General features: G+C 52.0%; 1 protein-coding gene across 4 annotated transcripts in view; it reads left to right on the forward strand.

Annotated features, from left to right (window-relative positions):
- Window positions 1-22,574, forward strand: part of TLK1 (tousled like kinase 1) — a 507,456-nt gene that overhangs the window by 57,121 nt on the left and 427,761 nt on the right. For 3 of the 4 annotated variants that reach the window (XM_073633919.1, XM_073633921.1, XM_073633923.1), the window contains exon 1: window positions 6,140-6,451. The exons of the other annotated variant lie outside the window; for it this stretch is intronic. The gene's annotated coding sequence lies outside the window, so the exon portion shown is untranslated. Of the gene's footprint in view, window positions 1-6,139; window positions 6,452-22,574 lie in introns of those variants that run through there. 4 annotated transcript variants of the gene reach the window in all.

Below are 22,574 nucleotides of genomic sequence, written 5' to 3' on the forward strand. Positions count from 1 at the left end.
CTCTCCTCCATCCACCTGGCTCTGTCCCCCTTCTCTCCTCCATCCACCTGGCTCTGTCCCCCTCTCTCCTCCATCCACCTGGCTCTGTCCCCCCTCTCTCCTCCATCCACCTGGCTCTGTCCCCCCCCCCTCCATCCACCTGGCTCTGTCCCCCCCCTCTCCTCCATCCACCTGGCTCTGTCCCCCTTCTCTCCTCCATCCACCTGGCTCTGTCCCCCCTCTCTCCTCCATCCACCTGGCTCTGTCCCCCCTCTCTCCTCCATCCACCTGGCTCTGTCCCCCCCCTCATCCACCTGGCTCTGCCCCCCTCTCTCCTCCACCCATCTGGCTCTGTCCCCCCCTCTCTCCTCCATCCACCTGGCTCTGTCCCCCCCTCTCTCCTCCATCCACCTGGCTCTGTCCCCCCTCTCTCCTCCATCCACGTGGCTCTGTCCCCCCTCTCTCCTCCATCCACCTGGCTCTGTCCCCCCCTCTACATCCACCTGGCTCTGTCCCCCGGTCTCTCCTCCATCCACCTGGCTCTGTCCCCCCTCTCTCCTCCATCCACCTGGCTCTGTCCCCCCCTCTCTCCTCCATCCACCTGGCTCTGTCCCCCCTCTCTCCTCCATCCACCTGGCTCTGTCCCCCCCTCCATCCACCTGGCTCTGTCCCCCTCTACATCCACCTGGCTCTGTCCCCCCTCTCCTCCACCCACCTGGCTCTGCCCCCTCCCCCTGGCTCTGCCCCCCCTCCCCCATCCGGCTCTGTCCCCCCCTCTCTCCTCCATCCACCTGGCTCTGTCCCCCCCCCTCTCCTCCATCCACCTGGCTCTGTCCCCCCTCTCCTCCATCCACCTGGCTCTGTCCCCCCCTCTCCTCCATCCACCTGGCTCTGTCCCCCCCTCTCCTCCATCCACCTGGCTCTGTCCCCCCCCTCTCCTCCATCCACCTGGCTCTGTCCCCCTTCTCTCCTCCATCCACCTGGCTCTGTCCCCCCCTCTCCTCCATCCACCTGGCTCTGTCCCCCCCCTCTCCTCCATCCACCTGGCTCTGCCCCCCCTCTCCTCCATCCACCTGGCTCTGTCCCCCTTCTCTCCTCCATCCACCTGGCTCTGTCCCCCCTCTCTCCTCCATCCACCTGGCTCTGTCCCCTCTCTCCTCCACCCATCTGGCTCTGTCCCCCCCTCTCTCCTCCATCCACCTGGCTCTGTCCCCCCCTCTCTCCTCCATCCACCTGGCTCTGTCCCCCCTCTCTCCTCCATCCACGTGGCTCTGTCCCCCCTCTCTCCTCCATCCACCTGGCTCTGTTCCCCCCCTCTACATCCACCTGGCTCTGTCCCCCCCTCTCTCCTCCATCCACCTGGCTCTGTCCCCCCTCTCTCCTCCATCCACCTGGCTCTGTCCCCCCTCTCTCCTCCACCCACCTCTGCCCCCCCTCCCCCATCCACCTGGCTCTGCCCCCCCCTCCCCCATCCATCTGGCTCTGTCCCCCCTCCCCCATCCATCTGGCTCTGTCCCCCCCTCTCTCCTCCATCCACCTGGCTCTGTCCCCCCCTCTCCTCCATCCACCTGGCTCTGCCCCCCCTCCCCCTGGATCTGCCCCCCCCTCCCCCATCTGGCTCTGTCCCCCCCTCTCCTCCATTCACCTGGCTCTGTCCCCCCCTCCATCCACCTGGCTCTGTCCCCCCCTCTCCTCCATCCACCTGGCTCTGTCCCCCTCTCTCCTCCATCCACCTGGCTCTGTCCCCCCTCTCTCCTCCATCCACGTGGCTCTGTCCCCCCTCTCTCCTCCATCCACCTGGCTCTGTTCCCCCCCTCTACATCCACCTGGCTCTGTCCCCCCCTCTCTCCTCCATCCACCTGGCTCTGCCCCCCCTCTCTCCTCCATCCACCTGGCTCTGTCCCCCTCTACATCCACCTGGCTCTGTCCCCCCTCTCTCCTCCACCCACCTCTGCCCCCCCTCCCCCATCCACCTGGCTCTGCCCCCCCCTCCCCCATCCATCTGGCTCTGTCCCCCCTCCCCCATCCATCTGGCTCTGTCCCCCCCTCTCTCCTCCATCCACCTGGCTCTGTCCCCCCCCTCTCCTCCATCCACCTGTCTCTGCCCCCCCTCCCCCATCTGGCTCTGTCCCCCCCTCTCTCCTCCATCCACCTGGCTCTGTCCCCCCCCTCTCCTCCATCCACCTGGCTCTGTCCCCCCCCTCTCCTCCATCCACCTGGCTCTGTCCCCCCCTCTCCTCCATCCACCTGGCTCTGTCCCCCCCTCTCCTCCATCCACCTGGCTCTGTCCCCCCCCTCTCCTCCATCCACCTGGCTCTGTCCCCCCCCCTCTCCTCAATCCACCTGGCTCTGTCCCCCTTCTCTCCTCCATCCACCTGGCTCTGTCCCCCCTCTCTCCTCCATCCACCTGGCTCTGTCCCCCTCTACATCCACCTGGCTCTGTCCCCCCTCTCTCCTCCATCCACCTGGCTCTGCCCCCCCCTCCCCCAGGCTCTGCCCCCCCTCCACCTGGCTCTTCCCCCTCTCCCCCATCCATCTGGCTCTGTCCCCCCCTCTCTCCTCCATCCACCTGGCTCTGTCCCCCCCTCTCCTCCATCCACCTGGCTCTGCCCCCCCTCCCCCTGGATCTGCCCCCCCCTCTCTCCTCCATCCACCTGGCTCTGTCCCCCCCTCTCCTCCATCCACCTGGCTCTGTCCCCCCTCTCTCCTCCATCCACCTGGCTCTGTTCCCCCCCTCTACATCCACCTGGCTCTGTCCCCCCCTCTCTCCTCCATCCACCTGGCTCTGTCCCCCCTCTCTCCTCCATCCACCTGGCTCTGTCCCCCTCTACATCCACCTGGCTCTGTCCCCCCTCTCTCCTCCACCCACCTCTGCCCCCCCTCCCCCATCCACCTGGCTCTGCCCCCCCCTCCCCCATCCATCTGGCTCTGTCCCCCCCTCCCCCATCCATCTGGCTCTGTCCCCCCTCCCCCATCCATCTGGCTCTGTCCCCCCCTCTCTCCTCCATCCACCTGGCTCTGTCCCCCCCTCTCCTCCATCCACCTGTCTCTGCCCCCCCTCCCCCATCTGGCTCTGTCCCCCCCTCTCTCCTCCATCCACCTGGCTCTGTCCCCCCCCTCTCCTCCATCCACCTGGCTCTGTCCCCCCCCTCTCCTCCATCCACCTGGCTCTGTCCCCCCCTCTCCTCCATCCACCTGGCTCTGTCCCCCCCTCTCCTCCATCCACCTGGCTCTGTCCCCCCCTCTCCTCCATCCACCTGGCTCTGTCCCCCCCCCTCTCCTCAATCCACCTGGCTCTGTCCCCCTTCTCTCCTCCATCCACCTGGCTCTGTCCCCCCTCTCTCCTCCATCCACCTGGCTCTGTCCCCCTCTACATCCACCTGGCTCTGTCCCCCCTCTCTCCTCCATCCACCTGGCTCTGCCCCCCCCCCCTCCCCCAGGCTCTGCCCCCCCTCCACCTGGCTCTTCCCCCTCTCCCCCATCCATCTGGCTCTGTCCCCCCCTCTCTCCTCCATCCACCTGGCTCTGTCCCCCCCCTCTCCTCCATCCACCTGGCTCTGCCCCCCCTCCCCCTGGATCTGCCCCCCCCCTCTCTCCTCCATCCACCTGGCTCTGTCCCCCCCTCTCCTCCATCCACCTGGCTCTGTCCCCCCCTCTCCTCCATCCACCTGGCTCTGTCCCCCCCTCTCCTCCATCCACCTGGCTCTGTCCCCCCCTCTCCTCCATCCACCTGGCTCTGTCCCCCCCTCTCCTCCATCCACCTGGCTCTGTCCCCCTTCTCTCCTCCATCCACCTGGCTCTGTCCCCCCCTCTCCTCCATCCACCTGGCTCTGTCCCCCCCTCTCCTCCATCCACCTGGCTCTGTCCCCCCCCTCTCCTCCATCCACCTGGCTCTGCCCCCCCTCTCTCCTCCATCCACCTGGCTCTGTCCCCCTTCTCTCCTCCATCCACCTGGCTCTGTCCCCCCTCTCTCCTCCATCCACCTGGCTCTGTCCCCCCTTCTCTTCCATCCACCTGGCTCTGTCCCCCCCCTCATCCACCTGGCTCTGCCCCCCCTCTCTCCTCCACCCATCTGGCTCTGTCCCCCCCTCTCTCCTCCATCCACCTGGCTCTGTCCCCCCCCTCTCTCCTCCATCCACCTGGCTCTGTCCCCCCCCTCTCTCCTCCATCCACCTGGCTCTGTCCCCCCCTCTCTCCTCCATCACCTGGCTCTGCCCCCCCCCCCTCTCCTACATCCACCTGGCTCTGTCCGCCCCCTCTCCTCCATCCACCTGGCTCTGCCCCCCCCCCCTCTCCTCCATCCACCTGGCTCTGTCCCCCTTCTCTCCTCCATCCACCTGGCTCTGTCCCCCCTCTCTCCTCCATCCACCTGGCTCTGTCCCCCCTTTCTCTTTCATCCACCTGGCTCTGTCCCCCCCCCCTCATCCACCTGGCTCTGCCCCCCCTCTCTCCTCCACCCATCTGGCTCTGTCCCCCCCTCTCTCCTCCATCCACCTGGCTCTGTCCCCCCCTCTCTCCTCCATCCACCTGGCTCTGCCCCCCCCTCTCCTACATCCACCTGGCTCTGTCCCCCCCCTCTCCTCCATCCACCTGGCTCTGCCCCCCCCCCCTCTCCTCCATCCACCTGGCTCTGTCCCCCTTCTCTCCTCCATCCACCTGGCTCTGTCCCCCCTTTCTCCTCCATCCACCTGGCTCTGCCCCCCCCCCCTCTCCTACATCCACCTGGCTCTGCCCCCCTCTCTCCTCCACCCATCTGGCTCTGTCCCCCCCTCTCTCCTCCATCCACCTGGCTCTGTCCCCCCCTCTCTCCTCCATCCACCTGGCTCTGCCCCCCCCTCTCCTACATCCACCTGGCTCTGCCCCCCCCCCTCTCCTCCATCCACCTGGCTCTGTCCCCCTTCTCTCCTCCATCCACCTGGCTCTGTCCCCCCTCTCTCCTCCATCCACCTGGCTCTGTCCCCCCTTTCTCTTCCATCCACCTGGCTCTGTCCCCCCCCTCATCCACCTGGCTCTGCCCCCCTCTCTCCTCCACCCATCTGGCTCTGTCCCCCCCTCTCTCCTCCATCCACCTGGCTCTGTCCCCCCCTCTCTCCTCCATCCACCTGGCTCTGTCCCCCCCTCTCTCCTCCATCCACCTGGCTCTGTCCCCCCCCTCTCTCCTCCATCCACCTGGCTCTGCCCCCCCCCCTCTCCTACATCCACCTGGCTCTGTCCCCCCCCTCTCCTCCATCCACCTGGCTCTGCCCCCCCCCTCTCCTCCATCCACCTGGCTCTGTCCCCCTTCTCTCCTCCATCCACCTGGCTCTGTCCCCCCTCTCTCCTCCATCCACCTGGCTCTGTCCCCCCTTTCTCTTCCATCCACCTGGCTCTGTCCCCCCCCCCTCATCCACCTGGCTCTGCCCCCCTCTCTCCTCCACCCATCTGGCTCTGTCCCCCCCTCTCTCCTCCATCCACCTGGCTCTGTCCCCCCCTCTCTCCTCCATCCACCTGGCTCTGTCCCCCCCTCTCTCCTCCATCCACCTGGCTCTGCCCCCCCCCCTCTCCTACATCCACCTGGCTCTGTCCCCCCCCTCTCCTCCATCCACCTGGCTCTGCCCCCCCCCTCTCCTCCATCCACCTGGCTCTGTCCCCCTTCTCTCCTCCATCCACCTGGCTCTGTCCCCCCTTTCTCCTCCATCCACCTGGCTCTGCCCCCCCCCCCCTCTCCTACATCCACCTGGCTCTGCCCCCCTCTCTCCTCCACCCATCTGGCTCTGTCCCCCCCTCTCTCCTCCATCCACCTGGCTCTGTCCCCCCCTCTCTCCTCCATCCACCTGGCTCTGCCCCCCCCCTCTCCTACATCCACCTGGCTCTGCCCCACCCCCTACATCCACCTGGCTCTCTGCCCCCCCCCCCCCATTTCATAGAGAATTGATGAACCGTCCATTATGTGGGGTGAGAGGTCCGGGGTACAGACTGGACATTATACAATCCTGGTAGTGACAACCGACCACTGACATCAGACCGTTGGTATTCCCCCTATGTGGGGGTCACACCTGAGCCCCCGGTATACAGCATACCCGGCACACGTGCTCCCTGGCCGCCCCTCCTCCTCCCCCCGTACACCTGTACGATGGGGCTTCCATGCCAGTCACTGATGAGCTCAGTGTATGTCGGCGTGCTCCTCTCCTGCCGTCAGAATAAAGGTCACATGACCGGGGAGTCAGGTCCTCCCAGAGCTGAGCGGAGGAGAAGAGTTGAAGTGCGGGGGACCATGTCACATCTTCCCGGAGAGCACCACTGAACGGAGCCCCGGCTACCTTCCATTCCCACCCGCGCCTCTCCCCGGCACCCCGGACGGCTCCTCTCCGCACACCCGCGGTCAGGTGCGGCACCCGGGCAACACAAGCAGCCGGAGCAGCGTGCAGTGCATGGAAGCCTGAGCTGGGCGGCGAGAGCGAGGCTGAGGGGCGGGGCCCAGACACTACACACAGTGAGTACTGTGCCTGACATGACCGGGGGGCGCACAACTTTATATAGACCGCCTGAGGGCCCCTTCTTCTCCACATACACCCTGCAGGGGTCCCCTCTACTCACTGACCCTGGAGGGGGTCCCCACTACTCACTGACCCTGGAGGGGGTCCCCTCTACTCACTGACCCTGGAGGGGGTCCCCTCTACTCACTGACCCTGGAGGGGGTCCCCTCTACTCACTGACCCTGGAGGGGGTCCCCTCTACTCACTGACCCTGGAGGGGGTCCCCTCTACTCACTGACCCTGCAGTCGGTCCCCTCTACTCACTGACCCTGGAGGGGGTCCCCTCTACTCACTGACCCTGGAGGGGGTCCCCTCTACTCACTGACCCTGGAGGGGGTCCCCTCTACTCACTGACCCTGGAGGGGGTCCCCTCTACTCACTGACCCTGCAGTCGGTCCCCTCTACTCACTGACCCTGGAGGGGGTCCCCTCTACTCACTGACCCTGGAGGGGGTCCCCTCTACTCACTGACCCTGGAGGGGGTCCCCACTACTCACTGACCCTGCAGTCGGTCCCCTCTACTCACTGACCCTGGAGGGGGTCCCCTCTACTCACTGACCCTGCAGGGGGTCCCCTCTACTCACTGACCCTGGAGGGGGTCCCCACTACTCACTGACCCTGGAGGGGGTCCCCACTACTCACTGACCCTGGAGGGGGTCCCCACTACTCACTGACCCTGGAGGGGGTCCCCACTACTCACTGACCCTGGAGGGGGTCCCCACTACTCACTGACCCTGGAGGGGGTCCCCACTACTCACTGACCCTGGAGGTGGTCCCCACTACTCCCCGGCCCTGTAGGGGGTCCCCACTACTCCCCGGCCCTGTAGGGGGTCCCCACTACTCCCCGGCCCTGTAGGGGGTCCCCACTACTCCCCGGCCCTGTAGGGGGTCCCCTCTACTCCCTGGCCCTGTAGGGGGTCCCCTCTGCCCACAGACGCTGTAGGGGGTCCCCTCCAATCATAGGTAGAGTTGGGCCAACAGTTAAAGCCGAGCAAAAGTTTGGTCTGAACATCGCCTGTCCGGCAAACATCCAAATTTGCGGGGCGCTCGGTGGGATGTTTGCGCGCTGCACAGTGCATTCTAAGCCCTGATTGGGCAAAGCTTTAACAAGGGGGCCCCCAGATCCCAGCCCCCTCCCTATGTGAATGGGTAGGGGTACAATGTACCCCATACTCATTCACTGAAAAAAAAAGTGTAAAAAAAAAAAAAGACAAAAGGCAGTTTTTGTCAATTCCTTTAAAAAAAAAAACAATGTCCCCAATGTAGATCCATCGTCAATCACAACGCCTGCTGGATCCGAATAAAGAAAAAAAAATGCTGAACCTGCGATGAAGGCTAACCGCCAAATGCCTACTCTGCTATTTGACAATTCTTAAATGGGTAAGGGGTGGGGCCACCTGGTGACACTGCCCCCTCGTGTCACTGACTGGTGCACACTGGGTCGGTGATGTCACAAGGGGGTGGGACCTTGTGACGTGAAATGGCAGAGCAGGCATTTGGCGGTTAGCCTTCGTCACGGACTGAGTGTTTTTGTTTTTTGTTTTTTTTTTTTTTCAGGTCCGACAGACGATGTGATTGACGATGGATCTACATGGGGGGACATTGTTTTTTTTTTTTTTTTAATTTTTTTAATAAAGAAATTGTCAAAAACTGCCTGTTTTATTTATGACACTTTTTTTCGTGAATGGGTGAAATACCCCATACTCATTCATATAGGGAGTTAAAGGGGACTTTCAGATTCTAATCAGCCCACCTGTTCGCAGACCCCCACAACCACTGTCCAGGGTTTTGTCGGGAAGAGGCCCTGATCGGTTTTAAAAGATCCCCCAGGGCAGTACCCGGGCCCCCATACCCTTTTTATGGCCAATAACTTGCATATAAGCTTTTAAAATGAGGACTTTTGATTTTTCAAATTCGGGTCCCATAGACTTCAATGGGGTTCGGGTGTTCGGAACTTTCCCCTCTACTCAGACACTGCTGTGCGTGTTCTTCTTTCTATACATTGTAACTCTACATTATATTCTATGTATATATTGTATCTGTATATTATATGTATACATTGTATCTGTATATTATATTCTATGTATATATTGTAGCTGTACATTAGGTGTCATTAGAGGTGAACTCCACGAATATAAAACAAGTCGTAAAGCGGAGCTCCACCCAAAAGGGGAGCTCTGCTTATTTGCCTCCTCTCCGCACCCCAGGGGGAGGGGGGGGAACGGGTACCTGGTTTTGACATGTACTCACTTCCACTTCGGGGTGATTCACTGCGACAGTCATCCGGGAGTTCGGCTCCCTATTCCTTCACCCACCTCCAGGCCATTCACAAAGCACAGCACGCTTTGCGTATGCACAGTAGGGAACTGGCTGTGAAGCCACAAGGCCTCATTGCTGGTTCCGTTACAAGAAATGGCAGCAGCATCACCCAAGAGCTGATTGAAAAATCGGCTTGGGTGAAGACACCGCTGGATTTGTGGACAGGTAAGTGTCCTAATATTAATGCAATTTTAAATGCAGTACAAACGCATATGGAAGAACAATTAATGTATTTCAATTTGCCTAGTGTACACCATTGCATTGCGTTTCTGTGTTAAAAAAAATCAAAACTTTTTGCACCGTAATGCACCTGTACATATGTAAATGCAACTCGGGGGGGGGGGGGGATTAACGCCAAAAAAAACGCAACACAAACGCTTGGTAACCTCTTGCCTACTGGGGTAATTCTGACATTTCTTGCATACATGTTAAAATCAGGATTTTTTTTTTTTTTTTTGCTAGAAAATGACTTGAAGCCTCCAAACATGATATATTTTCTGAAAGCAGAGAATAAAATGGTGACTGTTAAAAATGTTTGATGTCACTGGATATTTGCACATCCGTTTTATCAAACACAAATTTTCAGGAAAAGTACAAAGGGGGTTATTTACGAAAGGCAAGTCCACTTTGCACTGCAAGTGCACTTGAAAGTGCAGTCGTTCTAAGTGCTAGTTCACACCAGACGCAGTTCCGTTCAGTTCCTTGCGCTCTTTTTCTGCACAAAATGCATGCATAGTGTTTTCCATGTATTGCAATGGCTCTAGTTCACACCATGCAGTCAGTTTCTGCACCGGAAACTGACCAGAAACTGACCGGAAACTGACTGCATGGTGTGAAGTAGAGCCATTGGCAGGGACAAAAAATAGGCCCGGGCATTTTAGACTGAGCAGCCCGGGGGGGGGCGGCGGTTGATGATGGGTGCGTGCAAGCTCCGAAGCTTGCACGCACCCACCCCCCACTACACAGCACAACAACAGTTCACAAGGCGGCTCTCACTGGCGGCCGCCCCCCACTTAGTACGCCACTGGTGGAACATAGAGTGGCCGGTGTTAGAACACCGGTCCTGCATGTCAGAACCCGCGGCCGACTTTGCACGTCCCAGACATGCAGCCCAGCGGCCCACCGGGCAAATGCCCGGTCTGCCCTATGGCCAGTCTGGGCCTGGCCATTGGAATACATGGAAAAACTGTGCATGCATTTTTAGTGCAGAAAAAAAGCGCAAGGAACTGAATGGAACTGCGTCTGGTGTGAACTAGCACTTTATCTATGGGGCAGATCTGAAATGAGTGGAAGCTCTGTTGATTTTATCATCCAATCATGTGCAAGCTAAAAAGCAGTTTTTTTATTTTCCTTGCATGTCCCCCTCGGATCTACAGCAACTTTAATTTCAAGTGCACTTGCAGTGCAAAGTGGATTTTCCTTTAGTAAATAACCCCAAAAGTGTATCTAAAGGCAAAAATGTTTTTCTTTTGGAGATGGATTAGAACAGCTGTCGGTTTTTATTGCTGTGTCCCCAATAGGGAGATTCACCCTCTCTATTTGACCTGCTTTACCATAATCAGTGAAAGTAAAAAAAAAAATTATACATTTTAGGTTGACACCAGAGCTGCTGCTATCTTTCAGTGGGCACACTAATTCTGGTGACACCGGTGACACACTGGGATGGCTTCTCTCACTGTGGAGGATTTCCTCTCACTTCTTGTTTTGGCTATAGGACAGAAAGTGAAAGGAAATCTCCACAACACAGATGGCATAAATAAACTGACGGGGGTTCTACCCCCCCCCCCCCCCCCCCTTACGCTATCCAAATAAAAAAAAAAAAAAAAGTTTTGCCTATTCCTTAAATTAATTTAAGATAAATATTTAACACTTTTTTTTTTTTTTTTTTTTTTTTTTTTGCACACAAACACAATATAATACCCAATTTTTGGTAAAATATACAGTAAAAGATGATGTTGGCCAGTAAATAGATACCAAACATATCAAGATTTAGAATTTCACACACCTGTGAAATTGCGACAAACTGCCCTACCTAAATTGTCCACAGGCAATGCTTTTAAGAGCCTTTACAGGCTTAATTATGTTAAACATGAGCTCGGAAGATGCTTGTTTGGTAGCAAAACTTTCCATGAGTGGTGTGATCACTGGCTGATCTGCATGCACATTTGCATTTGTGTGTGAGCATACGGGGGACGGGAGTGCTCTTAACTTTTTTTTATAATTGTTTTTATTTATTTTACATTTTTTACAATTTTTTTTTTTTTTTATTTAACTTTATTGCTGTCACAAGGGGTAAACAAGCCTATTGTGACAGCATGGGCAGTGACTGGTCCTCTTTATGGAGAGATTAGGGGACTATTAGAACCCTGAAGTCTTCCCTGCATTTCAGAACATCTAATCAGGGCCGGTGCTACCACTAGGCACACTAGGCAACCGCCTAGGGTGCACTGCTGCCTAGGGGTGCCCGACCGCTGATTTCCCTCCATGTCTGTAGGCTGCAGCATGTAACTAACTCAGGTAGCTGCTCCATCCGACCGGTAGTGTAATTAGAGGCACAGCGCAGCACTGGAGCCAGCGCTAGAGGAAGCAGAGCCAATGCTTCCTGTATAGTGGTGCCTTCTGTCACGTGGGCAGGGCAAAGGGGGTGGAGCCAATTGGGAGCATCAAAATTAGGTTTTGTCTAGGGTGTCAAAAATCCTTGCACCAGCCCTGCATCTAATCAAGCACATCAGTTTGATCAGATACCTCCCTGGCTGTACTGGCCAGGGAAATGCAGCACTGAAACCAGAAGTAATGAAATCCTTGTCACTTCCGGCTTCATTTGTTGCAGAGGAGATCTGGGAATGTTTGTGCCTCCATCTCTCTGCGCAGCCAACCAGACTGCTTGCAAAGGAAAGGGAGAGCCCAGGAACAGTGGCTGGGGGGGACACTTCTTAGCACTGTAAAAGTGATTGGGCAGCTGTAAAGCATGCTTGCTGCCAATGCTATAGTGTGTGTGTGTGTGTGTGTGTGTGTGTGTAAAATCTATATTATATCCTCTGGTGACTGCAAGTTTGGTTGAACTTCAGTGTGTGTGTAAATTTTAAAAGGATATGTGAACCCTGTTTGAACAATGTATAATACTAACTATTTTCTTTTCTTAACAGAACATTTATAATACAAATTTAAAGCAAACCTTTTTAATGAAAACAGAATGTAATTTCCTTTTTTTTTCCGGTCTTGTGATAGCAGCAGTCCAACTACGGGACTACATGCAGCTCCCAGGCAGAAGGCAGGAACTGACCACACTAGGACAGATCTGCTTCCATGCCTAGCGTGGTCAGATAGAACAGGGTGATCAGGACTCTCAAGGATCACCAGGTAATGTAGTTTAATGCTTGCTTTGAAAATAGACTTCGTTCACACAGGCACTGGGACTCATACAAAGTGAAATGAATATTTTTTTCCTCCAGCATCCCTAGACTCCAGGTGCTGTGTGCAGGCAGACCATTGAAGTCTATTAGGATGCAGTGGCTGCACAAACACAGCTGTCTGTCCTAATGTGACAGAGGTGTCGGTGATCGGCCCAGAATTGGGTGCCATAGTTTATAGTTGTTTGATTTTCAAAGGTGTGCACAATTTTACATTTTTCCTAATCCCAGGACCCTGCATTCGCTATATCTGATCTCCCACAATAAACAGAACATGGAAATGTAATAATTTTAGTAAATATAAACTGCTAAATACCTTTTCTCATCAGCAGTCTTGTGACTTCCATCAGTGCCCAGCCGAGCAGTGGTTATAGCTTGTAGGAGGAGTTTCCATTCTCCTCTGACTGTCCTACAAAGCTGCACGACCCCTGACTCTGTCTGGGCAGTGCTGTTTGGCACTGTGCTAATTACATGCACTCCCCCCCCAAAAAATAACCTTAAAACTCTCTAGCAATGCACACCAAACTTGGCATGTGCAGAGTGCCCGAGGCTCTGTACTATCAGGATATGTATTTGGGACTGTGGAAGTAAGGATCAGAGAAGACAGGATCAAACAGCCTTTTTGCACAATGCACTTAAAGTGATTTTAAAGGGTCGTTTAAAAAAACAAAAAACAACCATTGCCTATACTTTACCTGCTCCGTGCAAGGGTTTTGCACAGAGCGGCCCCGATCCTCCTTTTTTGGGATCCCCCCCTAACCCAACCCCCCCCCCCCCCCGTGGTGCTACTGGCTGCTCCTCATCGAGTACCCCCACAGAGAGCCGCATTTCACGGGGGCACTCCTGCGGGTGCGCTCCCAAGTGCTGCTGCTGTATCTATTGACACAGACAGCAGGACTTGGCCTCCTCGTCCTCTCGTGTCACTGGATTTAATTGACAGCTGCGGGATCCAATGGCTTCTTCTGCTATCAATCGATCCAATGAAGACCCAAGACAGCGGCTGGAGCTGCTCTGCTCGTCCTCGACGCTGGAGTGATTGAGTTCAGGTAAGAAAAAGGGGGGGCTCTAGGAGGGAGCCGCAGCACAGGTTTTTCACCTTAATGCATAGAATACATTAGGTGTGAAAAACCCTGAGGGTTTACTACTCCTTTAAAGCGGTGTTCCAGTCCTTCCTTTTTTTTTTTTTTTTTTTTTTTTTTTTTAGTTAGCAACTACAAACACTGTAGCTGCTGACTTTTAATAAGGGCACTTACCTGTCCAGCGAGCCTGCGATGTTGGCCCCCCGTCCATGGGATCGGGTGCCGGTGCCGCCATTGCAACTAAGGGAAACCCGCAGTGGAGCCTTGCGGCTTCACTGTCCATTTCCTACTGTGCATGCGCGAGTCGCGTGGCGCTTTTGTGAATGGCCCTGTTGTCTTCTGGGACACACACAAGTCCCAGAAGACAACGGGGGAGCTCGCCGAAGAGGAGGAAGTGACGGAAGAGCTCCGCGGACTAGGAAGAGGCAGATTAGGAAGACTGCCTAGCAATAGGGGTTTCTGTTAAGTAGAATTTTTTTTTTTTTTTTTCTATGTTTTTTTTTTTTTTTTTAATTTATTTAAATTTTTAGGGTGGACCTCCGCTTTAAGTTCCACCGTGAGTTTATCAAGCGTGCTTTACTGCATATACAGACTGCTTTTACTGTTGTGGGTTTAGTAACACTTTAATGCTTGACATGTTTGGTATCTATTTACTTGATGCAACCCCATCATTTAGATTTTTACCATAAAATTGGGTGTAACGTTGTTTGCCTACACTAAAATAAATTTTAGTGGTTTTTTTTTTTCAGTGCATGTTTGATAAATGGCTGCGCAAATATAATAAAAAATAACAATTTTTTTAGCTACTGCCATTTTTTTCTGCAGGGTCTCTGCTTTAATTGTTGGCAGGTTTAAAGTAATTTTCAGCAAAAAATAAAATAAAATAAAACGGACTTTAATAACATGTGCAAAAACTTAAAAATTATTACCCTGGTAGACAAGTGGTTAAACAAACTGTGCTGCTGTGCTGTTGCAAAGGATCTGGCTGTGCTGTCTGGAGGGGGGGGGTCTGGATTACAGGATCAGCTGCATAGAATTAAAGAGAGTTTGAAAGATGACACATTCTCATACATCCTATACAGTTCTTCAGCTGTGTATTTAGCTGCTTGCCTGGCTCGGCTTTATTTTATCACAAGATTCTCAAAGCAATACTATTCTTAGATTAAAAATTTTAAAAATGCTTGTTGTAAAGAAAGTGGTTAGTGCTCACCTGACCTTGCTACCTGTTTGTTCGATAATTACTAAATAAAATGCAGCATGCTTTGTCCCCCAAGTATGACGTAGTAATGTCTGACAGGTTAAGGCACAGTGTGCAGTGGGGGACCAGATTTCCGGCACACCTGGAAGTGTGTTGGATGGTAATGTTTCTTCATTCAGTGTGGTGTATTTTTTTGTTTTTTTTCCAACGGTAAAGTTTGAGTATTTGTGGTATAACGAAACAGTAAGACAAACGTACTGGCACAAGCGGGAAGGACAATACATTGAAGGACACATTCCTTGCAGGTTGACATTAACATCACAGCTGATCACAAATACAGGTGAGAGTAACCAACAAGGTTACACCAGTGATGTAGCAATCTGTCACGTTATTTCATACAATGAACTATTACACTAACTGGTAACAAGCCCTCCAGTAATCCGTAAGGGTATACCCAAGAATAGTTCTAAATAATATTCTATGTTCTAGTGAGCAAGGAAGCACAACCCACCGGATAGGAAGACATATTGTAAAGTGGGAAATAAGTGTAGTAGGGGGGAATGAAAGGGAGAAGAAAAATACGGGAAATAAAGGAGGAGAGGGTGAGACAGAAGCTTATGGAAGTCCATCAAAGCATGAGGTCACCAGCCTTAACCCAGGAATTCCATATCTTGTGGAATTTTTTGGGGCAGTTACGACCCAGGTAGATGAGTTTGTACAAATGGGAGGACATTTCTTCATTCTGTTTAGCTCTTCAAGAGGGCAAAGATCAGAGGCATAGGTGATGGGACAGGCAATATTAATGCTGGCCATTAGGGATGAGCCGAACACCCCCCTGTTCGGTTCGCACCAGAACATGCGAACAGGAAAAAAGTTCGCTCGAACATGCGAACACCGTTAAAGTCTATGGGACACGAACATGAATAATCAAAAGTGCTAATTTTAAAGGCTTATATGCAAGTTATTGTCATAAAAAGTGTTTGGGGACCCGGGTCCTGCCCCAGGGTACATGGATCAATGCAAAAAAAAGTTTTAAAAATGGCCGTTTTTTCAGGAGCAGTGATTTTAATAATGCTGAAAGTCAAACAATAAAAGTGTAATATCCCTTTACATTTCGTACCTGGGGGTTGTCTATAGTATGCCTGTAAAGGGGCGCATGTTTCCCGTGTTTAGAACAGTCTGACAGCAAAATGACATTTCGAAGGAAAAATTTCATTTAAAACAACCCGCGGCTATTGCATTGCCGACAATACACATAGAAGTTAATTGATAAAAACGGCATGGGAATTCAACACAGGGAAACCCCGAACCAAAATGTAAAAAAAAAAAAAAATGACGTGGAAGTCCCCCTAAATTCCATACCAGGCCCTTCAGGTCTGGTATGGATATTAAGGGGAACCCCGGCCAAAATTTAAAAAAAAAAAGGCGTGGGGTTCCCCCTAAATTCCATACCAGATCCTTCAGGTCTGGTATAGATTTTAAGGGGAATCCCGCGCCAAAAACAAACAAACAAAAAAAAAAAATGGCGTGGTGTCCCCCACAAAATCCATACCAGACCCTTATCCGAGCACGCAACCTGGCAGGTCGCAGGAAAAGAGGGGGGGACAAGAGTGCGGCCCCCCCCCCTCCTGAACCGTACCAGGCCACATGCCCTCAACATTGGGAGGGTGCTTTGGGGTAGCCCCCCAAAACACCTTGTCCCCATGTTGATGAGGACAAGGGCCTCATCCCCACAACCCTGGCCGGTGGTTATGGGGGTCTGCGGGCTGGGGGCTTATCGGAATCTGGAAGCCCCCTTTAACAAGGGGACCCCCAGATCCCGGCCCCCCCCTGTGTGAAATGGTAAGGGGGTACTTACCCCTACCATTTCACTAAAAAACTGTCAAAAATGTTAAAAATGACAAGAGACAGTTTTTGACAATTCCTTTATTTAAATACTTCTTCTTTCTTCTATCTTCCTTCATCTTCTTCTTCTTCTGGTTCTTCCTCCGGCGTTCTCGTCCAGCATCTCCTCCGCGGCGTCTTCTATCTCCTTCTCCTCGGGCCGCTCCGCACCCATGGCATGGGGGGAGGCTCCCGCTCTTCTCTTCATCTTCATCCTCTTCTCTTCTTCCTTATTTTCTTCTTCATTTTCTTCTCTGGGCCGCTCCGCACCCATGCTGGCATGGAGGGAGGCTCCCGCTGTGTGACGGCGTCTCCTCGTCTGACGGTCCTTAAAAAACGGGGCGGGGCCACCCGGTGACCCCGCCCCCTCTGACGCACGGTGACTTGACGGGACTTCCCTGTGACGTCACAGGGAATGCAACAGGGAAGTCCCGTCATGTCCCGTGCGTCAGAGGGGGCGGGGTCACCTGGTGGCCCCGCCCCCCGTTATTTAAGAACCGTCAGACGAGGAGACGCCGTCACACAGCGGGAGCCTCCCTCCATGCCAGCATGGGTGCGGAGCGGCCCGGAGAAGAAAATGAAGAAGGAAGAAGAGAAGAGGATGAAGAAGAAGATGAAGAGAAGAGCGGGAGCCTCCCCCCATGCCATGGGTGCGGAGCGGCCCAAGGAGAAGAAGATAGAAGACGCCGCGGAGGAGATGCTGGACGAGAACACCGGTGGAAGAACCAGAAGAGCCAGAAGAACCAGAAGAAGATGAAGGAAGATAGAAGAAAGAAGAAGTATTTAAATCAAGGAATTGTCAAAAACTGTCTCTTGTCATTTTTAACATTTTGACAGTTTTTTAGTGAAATGGTAGGGGTAAGTACCCCCTTACCATTTCACATGGGGGGGGTGGGATCTGGGGGTTCCCTTGTTAAAGGGGGCTTCCAGATTCCGATAAGCCCCCAGCCCGCAGACCCCCACAACCACCGGCCAGGGTTGTGGGGATGAGGCCCTTGTCCTCATCAACGTGGGGATGAGGCCCTTGTCCTCATCAACATGGGGACAAGGTGTTTTGGGGGGCTACCTCAAAGCACCCTCCCAATGTTGAGGGCATGTGGCCTGGTACGGTTCAGAAGGGGGGGCGCACTCTTGTCCCCCCCTCTTTTCCTGCGGCCTGCCAGGTTGCGTGCTCGGATAAGGGTCTGGTATGGATTTTTGGGGGGACCCCACGCCTTTTTTTTTTTTTTTTTTGGCGCGGGGTTCCCCTTAAAATCCATACCAGACCTGAAGGGCCTGGTATGGCATTTAGGGGGACTCCCACGTCTTTTTTTTTTTTTAATTTTGGTTCGGGGTTTCCCTGTGTTGAATTCCCATGCCGTTTTTATCAATGAACTTCTATGTGTATTGTCGGCAATGCAATAGCCGCAGGTAGTTTTAAAAGGAATTTTTCCTTCGAAATGTCATTTTGCTGTCAGACTGTTCTAAACACGGGAAACATGCGCCCCTTTACAGGCATACTATAGACACCCCCCAGGTACGAAATTTAAAGGGATATTACACTTTTATTGTTTGACTTTAAGCATTATTAAAATCACTGCTCCTGAAAAAACGGCCGTTTTTAAAACTTTTTTTTGCATTGATCCATGTCCCCTGGGGCAGGACCCGGGTCCCCAAACACTTTTTATGACAATAACTTGCATATAAGCCTTTAAAATGAGCACTTTTGATTTCTCCCATAGACTTTTAAAGGGTGTTCTGCGGCATTTGAATTTGCCGCTAACACCCCAAATTGTTCGCTGTTCGGCGAACTTGCGAACAGCCAATGTTCGAGTCGAACATGAGTTCGACTCAAACTCGAAGCTCATCCCTACTGGCCATACACGAATCTGAATTGGCCATAATTTGAGCCGTGAGTGGCCCTGTGGGCACACTCCCAGCACACCAAACTATGATCTGATGTGGTCGCTATTGGGTACTCTGGCAGCTTCTGGAGCAGTGGCTATCAGGATACAATGGAGATTCCTCCATCCACACTCTTTAACTTGGATAGGGGAATCAAGTGACTTTCTCTCATGTAGCCTTGCAGAAATCTTAAAGCTTAGGTTTCGGTATGGATATTTTTGCATAGTTCTAGTGGTTCAACTTAGACTGGTGTAAGTATGTATGTTCCATACCTGGCCGATCACTGTGGAAGCTGGAGATCACTGTAGTAGTCACAGCTACTACAGTGATCGCTTCTGGGTCCTGTGCCAAGCGGCATCCCTGCTGCTTAGTGAACACAGGAGGTTGCTTGCTTGGCACGGGCACCATTTAGAGATAACTTTATACTTTCTCAATGACTGCAAAGCATTTTCTGATTTGGATTAAGTGGCAAGGTGGGGCAGTGACATCACAATATCCACACTGTCCAAGCAAAAAACGCTTTGCATCTTGTGTTCACTGTGTTGTGTAAAGAAATCCTTGTGTGGCAAGTTTTTTAAAAAATTCCAATTAATGCATTCTGCTCCCTGTTCTTTTAGCATTTAGGAGAATATGCTGTACATGCATGCATGGGTAAGTGCAGAGAATCGATTGGAGTTTACATTAGTGTGAAAGTGTACAACTATTAACTTGTACTAGCAGCTGTATGCAGCATTTGCATTTGCCCAGGCGTTGGAAATCTCCAGGAGTTTAAAGTTTGAGGGCATAAACGTCTGCATGCTTGAGGTCTTAAGCTGGCCATAGATGGATCGCATCTCAGCTGGTTCAGCAGGGACTGGCCATGATTCGATCCATCTATGAGCAGGCTGGTTGATCCATCATCGACTTCAGTACAACCAGCCTGTCAGAGATTTTTTTTTGCATGCGATCACTGCTGGCCGCTATAGCGTTTTTGCAGACAAGGAAGGCTTCCTGCCGGTAGAACATAACAGCGCTGTAGGGAGGATTTCCCCCTCAACACTGATTGTGTTGAGGGGGGAATTAAGCGATTATTTCTTTTTTTTTTTTTTTTTCCCTTCCTTCACCCTGCAAAATTACATCATCTATGCCCTATCTATGACTTGCTTTACTCTCTTCTTTACAGGGAATGTTTTTGTTAAAAATTTTCATTTGGTGACCGTTACTTTGAAACCATGTATCAATTGTTCTGCCTTGCTAATGAAGATCTGTTAGAATGTTTCCATTCAATTATACAACAGTTTTATCCAGTATATAAATATGAGCAGTAACAGCCAGCATGCTGAATAGACCTGCTAGAAAATCTTTAGGTGATTTGATTTCATCTATGGAGATTAAGTAGATAAGAGAGCGCTGTAAGTACTGCTTAGTGGGGATCTTATGCAACAAGTTGCAAAATTCAATGTACAGAGCTGCAATCCCATGTCTGTAAGATTTTCTGGCATATTCCAGCAGGAATCGATCATGCCTGGTGACTTTGCCTGCTCACTGCTTTTTGTACAGCCATAGTGTTTTCAAAGACCAGCATTGGAGAGCTTTGGAAGTGGAGTGGAGGCCCTACTACATACTTTGGTATATGAGCCTGGTTATGACTTAATTTATACTCACCTAGGGAGATAGAGAGGGTTCTGTCCCCCGCTGGCTCTGCACTGAGAACTGAGTGATCAAACACCGCCGATCGCTCAGTTTTCAGCTGTCAGTCAGCAGCCCTCTGCTCTGCCCCTCCAGCACTCCCTGGAGCGCTAGGCTGTGAAGGAGGCGGGAGGGCCTGGCTCAGGCTCTCAGCGGATCTGATTGCTGGGAGGCTGCAAGAGCTGTCGGTCCAGGCTTGTGAGCAGATCCCCACTATATAGTCGGGATCTTTTACGAGCCTGGACTGGCTCTGTGACGTCAGCAGTCTTCAGCCCGCTGTCTGCTGAGAATGGATCACAGAAGTGCAGAACAAACTGAATTCCTGTGATCCATAAGAGCAGTATAGCCAAAATAGCTTTGGCTATATTTCTCCTTTTTTAAAGGCATATTCCACCTTTAAAAAATGTTCCCATATTGAAAACAGAAAAAATGTGCATTTATTTATTTATTTATTTATTTATTTTTTCATTTGAGCCTTCAAGGTATTGCAGTCAATCAGTGAAGCAGGAATGCAATAAACAGGCTCCTGCAGACTATTCCTCAAGCGCCAGGTCCTATAGTTATGGCTCTGAAAGAAGTATCGTTGGACTACAAGTGCTTTGACGTCACTACACTTGTGCTCCACAGAGAACTACTTTAATAATTTCCCTTTGGATTAATAAAGTAATCTGAACTAGGAGTCTCTCCATAGAAGCATGTTCAGGAAGAGAAGTCTTCAAAGAGCTGCATAATTCCCTTGGCACAGGGTTCCTTTAAAGTGTAACTAAATGCAAACTTTTTTTTTTTTTTTTTTTTTTTTTTTTTTTTAATTTTAGATAAAGTGGAGATGGATTAGAACACCTCTCAGGTTTCTATCGCTGTCTGTTCCCCCATAAGGCCCCTTTCACATGGGGCAGATTCTGTTCTCACAGATCCCCTGCTGATTGTAGCAGAGTGGGCAGATGACAAGGTCTCCTCTGCTCTGTGGGTAGGGTTACCACCTCATCCCTTTAAACTCGAACACATATTAATTACCTTCATATCTGCATAAAAGGAAGAAGAGGACGGATCCCCTTTTTTTTTTTTTTTTTTTTTTTTTGTTTTTTTTTTTTTTTTTTGCAGACCGGATAGAACCTGGAGCTAGGTGGCTGTATACGGGCACAAGTCCATTTACACCTATCTGTCCATATGAATTCATGTACCTTTTCGATCAGGTCCACCTGTCAGTTTTGTCAGGCAGACCTGATCGGATGGCCCATGTGGGACTTGGGGAGATTCACCCTCGCTATTTGTCTTGTTTTTACCATTATTGAGAGTGAAAGTAAAAGATAATCCCAAAGTGTGGGTTGACATCAGAACAGGAATAGAGGGGAAATCTTCCAATGGGGAACCAGTTCTGGTGACCCTGGTGCCACCCTGAGATTCCCTCACTTTGGAGGGATTTTATCTCACTTCCTGTTTTGGCTATGGGATAGGAAGTGAAGGAAAGTCTCCACAATGGGACAACCCCGGGGAAAAAAAAACTGACCAGAATTTTAACTCTCCCTTATTCAAACACTGTTTTGCCTTTAGTTACACTTGACCTTTTGTGGCCACTGTTTTTATTCCACACACCCAGCCTACCTTTTTGACCTCTGGCTTGCTCCTTTTAAAGGGGTTGTAAACCCTCCGTTTATTATTTCATATAAAAAAAAAAAAAAAAAAACATGCCTTTTACTTACCTGCACTGTGCAATGATTTTGCACAGAGCAGCCCCGATCCTCTTCATCCGGTGCCCCCACAGAGAGCCTCTTTCCATGGGGGCACCTCCATGCGGGCTTGCTCCCGAGTCCCGATGCTGCATCCGTTGACAGACAGCGCGACTCGGCCTCGCCCCCTGCTCCTGTGTCACTGGATTTGATTGATAGCAGCAGGAGCCACTGACTCCTGCTGCTGTCAATCTGTCCAGTGAAGAGGGAGACAGCGGCCGAAGCCGCTGCGCTAGTGCACATTGCTGAATCAAATGGGGGTCAAGTAATTAAAAGGGGGGGCTCTGGGGGGATCTGCAGCACAGAAGGTTTTTCACCTTAAAACATAGAACGCATTAAGGTGTAAAACCTTGCGGGTTTACAACCGCTTTAAAGCCAAACTCCAGGTTTGATTTAGCATTAAATGGTGCTTTTGGACCAAGTTGGTTCAAATGAACTATTTCCTTCACTAACACATGTGCTTTTTGTGAGCGCTGTTTAAACTGTATATATCAACTACATCCAGTATACAGCTCTGTGATTCAGCAATGGAATGGGGACTTCCTGGCTCATAATCGGAACAAAATTGAGTTGGACCGAGCACTGTTCAGCCATTTAGAGGGAGCTTTTTTTTTTTTTTTTTTCCTGAATGAATACAAGGCTTCTTCTGATTGGCTGAGGTGGAGAGGGGGTAGATGATATCATACTCTCCACCTCAGCTAATCAAAGGAAGCCTTGCATTCTTTCAGAAAAAAACAAAGCTTCCTTTTGAATGGCTGAATAGCGCTCAGCCCAACTTGTTTTTTCCAGGCATGGGACAGAAAGTCCTGTCCTGCTTGCTACATCATGAGGTTCAAATGGTAACATACCTAAAATGCAAAACAAGGTTTTTAGCCATGCAAGTAATAGTGGAAAATGCCCAATTCGGATCCT

The sequence above is a fragment of the Aquarana catesbeiana genome, linkage group LG06 (genome assembly GCF_042186555.1).
Source record: "Aquarana catesbeiana isolate 2022-GZ linkage group LG06, ASM4218655v1, whole genome shotgun sequence".
Taxonomy (NCBI): domain Eukaryota; kingdom Metazoa; phylum Chordata; class Amphibia; order Anura; family Ranidae; genus Aquarana; species Aquarana catesbeiana.